Genomic DNA, 6675 nt, shown 5'->3' on the forward strand with positions numbered 1-6675 from the left:
TGCTCATAGAGAATAGTACCATCTTTGATGGGGGCATGCTATGCTGGATAATCCTGTGCTAGTGCCCCTTATGTCTCATGATCAATACCAGAGTTCTTCAGAGTGTCTTGTGTTACTGTTTCTGACCACCAAGTGAGTTTGTTTATGTGTTATCTGTAAAATAGTATTCAAGGCAAACATGCTTTTGAGCAATGTGGCCAGCCCTTTGAAATTATGCTCTTGGTAGTAGAGTTTGAATATTTGATAATTCAAATTGAGAAAGGCCCTCAGTGTCTGGTACCTTATCTTGCCATGTGATCTTCAGAATCTTCGGAATAAGACAATTCAAATAGAAGCGATTCAGTTTTCTGGCATGGCATTGCTATACTCTCCAGGTTTCACAAGCATACAACAATAAGATCAGTATATGTATCAACAATGCAATATTCACAATGCCTATGGTAACTATAAATATGCTGATATGGTTATTAATCACAAAATATACAAGGCTCTCTACATGGGGAATAAAACTAGAACATTTATTCAAATACCTGAAAACTCAGTAACAAAACCAGAAAATCGAAGCCATCACAGTAGTTATGAAGTTGGCACACATAGTTAATGTAGTAAACACCCACATTCTCAAGCCTTCAAAACAGAACAGGTTACTTCAGGCAAAAGTTCTCCTCTCCCCACTCACGGTAACTGCTCAGCGTCCAGGAACCATGCTCCCAGCAGTTTTGGCCCCCTGAAGTTCCTATCCCTGTCAGTCCTCAGCAGGAGTCCTTAGCAGAAATTCTGGCTGGCTCAAAAAAGGAGTTTGTGCCTCTGCCTCCATGTCTCGGCTACTAGTCACTGCACGCGCTCCTGCTTGGCTTCGGCTTCCTCTTGCCCCACCCCTTCCTACTGTCAGCAAATTCAACAGGCATGGAAGATCTTTAAATCCCATAACCATAATAGCACAATGGCTCTGTAGATCTTCAGTTTGGTAGGTAGCCTAAGACCTCTTCTCTACCACACATTTTTTTGAGCTTCCCAAATACTGTGCTAGCTCTGAGAATGTATGCATAAACCTCACCATCTGTGTGTACATCCCTGGAAAGCACACTGCCAAGGTAAGGAATTTATCTACAGCATTCAAAATTTCTCCATTTGCAGTAACCAATGATTCTATGTATAGATGATATGGTGCTGGCTGGTGAACTTCTGTTCTCTTGGTGTTAATTGTTAAGCCAAAATTAGTACAACTGGCACAGAACTGATTGATATTTTGTTCCATCTCAGCTGCAAAAGCTGCATTGAGTGCATAATCATTTGTGAAGAAAAAGCATGTGAAGACTTCCCTGGAGGTGCGCAGATGTGAATAGTTTGTTTCAATTGGCCATGAAGGTGGTGGAAATAGGCACTGTGGGTTGGGGACTCCCATCTCGGAACCTAGAATTGAAAAAGACAGAGGAGACCAAAGATCCCAAGGTTATCCATTGCATTCAAGGCTATCATCCATTGTCCTGACTTCTGTCTTGCCACTGGACTCCAATGATTCTGAAAGAGAGAGTGAGACTGATGACTTCATTAGTTTATGTTCAAGACAAAATACATCTCTTGTTGATCTTTTTCCTTATCTGCAAAATGATAGGCCTGTATAGAAAATGTTATCTAGTCTCCTTACAGCTCTGTGTTATGTGGCTCTGTACCTCAGTTGTCTCTCATCTGCAAATTTTGCAAACAGACTTTTTTATCTCCATCCAGGTCACTGTAAAGATGCAGAAGTATCCAGACAGCATGCTGAATTATTGAACTTATTGACATGACTTAAGTATAAAGCAATAACATTTTGCATTTGTAACAATTAATTGACTGTGGAGGAGGGTATGTTTCTTTAAAATTTATATCCAAATCAAGCTTATAAGTGTGACTCCTGATTTAGTGGCAAATTGGGAAAACACAAGGGAGATCTGTATTACTAATGATACCAGTGAATATCTCCATTGTTGTTTTTCAGTATATTAGGTAAAGAATGACATTGGGGACATTTCCCAGTGTTTATATATTACAATGGAAGCTCTTCAAAACACAGCATGGGACTTTGGTAATCATGGAATAAAGCAAATATGTTTAAAAATGTGAAAAAGAGGAACATTTTATGTTTCTTTTCATGAATGTTTCTGTTGAGAAGAACTGCAATGCTGTTAATAGCTTAAACACACACCAATTGTTACTTCTGCAGAATTGATGTCACAGAGAAGGATTATTCAGTAAATCTATAAAAAAGAGACTACTCCCCCGCCAACCCCCACCAAGATGGGGTATAGTATAAGGGAAAGAAAACTGGGCTATAAGTCAGGAAAATGGGCTCCCTGCATATTACTCTATCTAGCCATGTAACCTAGGCCAGGTTGATTGGCCTTCTTGTACTTCCTCATCTTTTCCTGTAAGATATAGAATCAATAACTGTAAGAGTTTAAACTATTTCTGCTTTCCAAGGACCCACCTAGTTAAATATGGAGAGACAACACTAATAGTCTGGATTCTATGACTTTGTTTTCTATGAATGTGACCTATGTAGCTTGTTACATATAACAATTATTTACTTAGTAGTAAACAACTTTGTGCTAAATATTTAACTTCATACATATCCTTGGTGGGGAGTGATAGTGCAAGAGTTTAAACATAGAAATTCATTGGCCATGGCAAACCAAGAAACAAGGAAAAAACTGAAAAATAGCTCTCAGCCCAGTCCAGTACCTTTCCAATGTTGTAGTAATGATATAAAGGTAAGGCAGAGTATAAATTATACAAGATTCGTCCGTACTTTTAAAATAGTATTTTATTTTTCAAATATTCATAAAGGCAGTTTTCAACATTCATTTTTATGAAATTTTGAGTCCCAGATTTCCTCCCTCCCTTCCCCTTTTCCTAAAATGGTAAGCAATTGATATAGCTTATATATGTACAATTATGTAAAACATATTTCTGTATTAGTCATGTTATGAAAGAAGAAACAGACCAAAAGGAAAAGAAAAAACATGAAAAAATATTTTTAAAAAGTTAAAATAGCATGCTTCAATTGAATTCAGAATCCATCAACTCTTTCTCTGGTTGTGGATAGTATTTTGCATTTTAAATCCTTTGTAATTGTCTTGGAATGTATTGCTGAGAAGAACTAAGTCATTCAGAGTTGATTATCACACAATGTTGCTGTTACTGTGTACAATGTTTTCCTGGTTTTGCTCATTACACTCAGTATCAGTTAATGTAAATCTTTACAGGTTTTTCTGAAATTTGTCTGCTCATCATTCTTATTGCACAGTAGTATTCCATTACATTCACATATCACAGCTTTTTCAGCCATTCCCGAATTGGCCATCCCCTCAATTTTCAATTTTTACCACCACAGAGAGAGCTGCTATAAATATTATTGTACATGTAGGTCCTTTCCCCTTTTTTATGATCTTCTTAGGATACAGAACCAGCAGTGGAATTGCTAGATAAAAGCACATACAAACTTTGATTGTCTTTTGGGCATAGTTCCATATTGCTCTGCAGAATGGTTGGATCAGTTCACAACTTCACCAACAGTGCATGTGTCCTAATTTTCTTACATCCTTTCCAACATTTATAATTTCCCTATCTGACACATTTGCCAATTTTTATTAGCGAGGTGGTACCTCAAAGTTCTTTTAACTTGCATTTCTCTAAACGAAAGTGATTTAGAGCATTTTTCCATCTGACAATAGACAGCTTTTATTTCTTTAACTGAAAAGTGCCTATTCATGTTCTTTGACCATTTATCATTTGGGAAATGACTTGCTTTCTTATAAATTTGACTCAATTCTCTATATCATTTAGAAATGAGTTTTTTTTTTATCAAAGATACTTGCTGTAAAGATTGTATCACAGCTCTCTGCTTTTCTTCAAATCTTGACTGTATTGGTTTTGTGGTACAAAAGCATTTTAATTTGATATAATCAAAGTTATCTGTTTTATATTTCATAGGGTTCTCTGTCTTTTCCTTGTTTATAACTTCTTCCTGTCTCCATAGATATGATAGGTAAACTATTCTTTTCCTCCCAATTTGCTTATGATATTATTTTTCCTTTCAAATGCTTTATTTACTTCTGGTTTTCATCATTCATTTCCTCTTTATTTTGAGTTACAAATTTTCTCCCTGTTTTTTCCCTACACACCACCCCAAAATATTGGTCCCACAGGATATCCTCTCCTCCAATCTACTCTCTCCCATGTCTTCTCCCATAGCCCTTTGACTTTTCCAGTAGGGCATGGTGGATCTCTATGTCCCAGTGCCTGTATATTTTATTTCCCAATTACATGTAAAATAGTATTAATAATAGTATATATTTAAACATTTGATTTTAAAACTTTGAATTTCAGATTCATTCACTTTTTCCCTTGTCACCCACCCTTACTGGGAAGATAAGCAATTCAGTACATGTGTAGCTATGCAAAACATTACCATAATAGAAATATTGTAAAAGACTGACTATATTTCCTTTCCTCCTATCCCACTTGTTCTATTCTCTACTTTGATCCTGTCCTTTTTCAAAAGTGGGGGCTTCCAACTTCCCTCCTCCCCAGCCTGCCTTCCCTTCCATCATCCCCCCTCTCATCCCCTTCCCCCCTACTCTCCTGTAGGGTGAGATACCCTATTTAGTGTGTATGTCATTTCCTGCCTGAGCCAAATTCAATGAGAATAAGTTTGACCTATTCCCTCTTGCCTTCCTGTTGTTTCCCTCCATTGTAACCATTTTCCCTTACCTCTTCTATATGAGATAGTTTACCCCATTCTGTCTCTCCCTGTCTCTTCTCATTATATTCCTCTCTCACCTCTTAATTTCACCTTTTAAATATCATCCCTTCCTATAATATTGGTCCTGTGCCCTCTATCTATGTATACCTGTAAACATATATTCACACATTCACATATGTATTCATAAGCCCATATAGCCTCCTACATACACATATTTCTATTCCCTTCATCTGTTCTCATACGGAGAAAATATCCATCAGTTTCAATTATCCTTTTTCCATGTAGGAATGTAAATAGTTTAACTTTGATAGGTTCCTTATGATTTCTTTTCCCTGTTTACCTTTTCATCCTTCTCCTGTTTCTTGTATCAGGATGTCAAATTGTCTATTCAACTCTGGTTTTTTCATCAAGAATGCTTGAAAATCCTCTATTACACTGAATGACCATATTTTCCCCTGAAACATGACACTCAGTTTTGCTGGGTAGGTGATTCTTGGTTTTAATCCCAGCTCCTTTGACCCCCAGAATATCCTATTCCAAGCCTTTCAATCCCTCAGTGTAGACGTTGCCAGATCCTGTTTTATCCTGATTGTGTTTCTATAACATTCAAATTGTTTCTTCCTGGCTACTTGTAATATTCTCTCCTTGATCTGGGAATTTTGGAAGCAGGCTATAATATTCCTAGGAGTTTTCTTTTTGGAATCTTTTTCAGGAGGTGATTGGTGGATTCTTTCAACCTCTATTTTGCCCTCTGGTTCTAAAACATCAGGGAAGTTTTCCTTGAAAATTTCTTGGAGGATGATTTCTATGTTCTTTCTTTGATCATGGCTTTCAGGTAGTCCAATAATTTTTAAATTATCTCTCCTGGATCTATTTTCCAGGTCAGTGGTTTTTCCTATGAGATATTTCACTTCTATTCTTTCATTTGTTTGGATCTGTTTAACAGCATCTAGATTTCTCATAAAGTCACTAGCTTCCATTTGCTCCAATCTAATTCTGAAGGAAATATTCTCCTCAGTGAGCTTTTGAGATTCTTTTTCCATCTGGCAAATTCAGATTTTTAAGGCATTCTTATCCTCATTGCCTTTTTGAACCTCTTTTGCCATTTGAGTTAGTCTATTTTTTAAGGTGTTTTTTCCTCAGTCAGGCTGTTTACTCTCATTTTGTAATTTTCTTGCATTGTTCTCATTTGTCTTCCCAAATTTTCCTCCACTTCTCTTATTTGCTTCTTAAGGTCCTCTATGCTCTGTAACCAGCTCGTATTTTTCTTTGAAGCTTTTGTTGTAGGAGTTCTGACTTCACTGTCTTCTTCCAGTTCCATGCTTTGATCCTTTTTGTCTCAAAAAATAGGAGTGTAAAGTTGGGGTACTCTGTTTATTTTGCTTTCTTTGCCTACTTATTTTGCCACTCAGTCACTTGACCCCTGGGCTTTTTGCCACACTAGGACTCTGCCACCAGACAGGGGAGCTTCATATCAAACGCTGGGGTTTTCTCAGCTGCCAAAAGTATTAGCTGTTGCCCTCTCTGATGCCTCCACATGCTCTGGAAAGCAGGTCACACACCCCAAGACCTCCACCCTAGAACACAATCCAGATCCAAGCAGGTTAAAGCAAGAGCAATTACCCCTCAGACTGGTTACTTGGTTCCCCTACACTTTACAGGCCAGGAGCTGAAGCTGCCATGTGGCAGTGGCTGCCTGACTACCTCAGCGGCTTCTTGCCCCAGGCAAAGAGGCCGATGCACTCCCAACTATTGGATCCCAAAGTCCACACTGCACTGACCTCTCACTTTTTCCTTAGTATGTATGTGTTGATAATTCTGCAAACTGCCACAGCTGCTGGTGATCTGAAGTCCCTCCAGCCAGTGGTTGGTCAGGCTGCCCTGGGGTTAAAACCTCTGGCTTGAGCAGGGCTAGGGTCAGCTCCCAG

Source organism: Petaurus breviceps, unplaced genomic scaffold (genome assembly GCF_028583685.1).
Source record: "Petaurus breviceps papuanus isolate PSGF00001 unplaced genomic scaffold, PetGlider_PUasm1.0 42, whole genome shotgun sequence".
Classification (NCBI taxonomy): domain Eukaryota; kingdom Metazoa; phylum Chordata; class Mammalia; order Diprotodontia; family Petauridae; genus Petaurus; species Petaurus breviceps.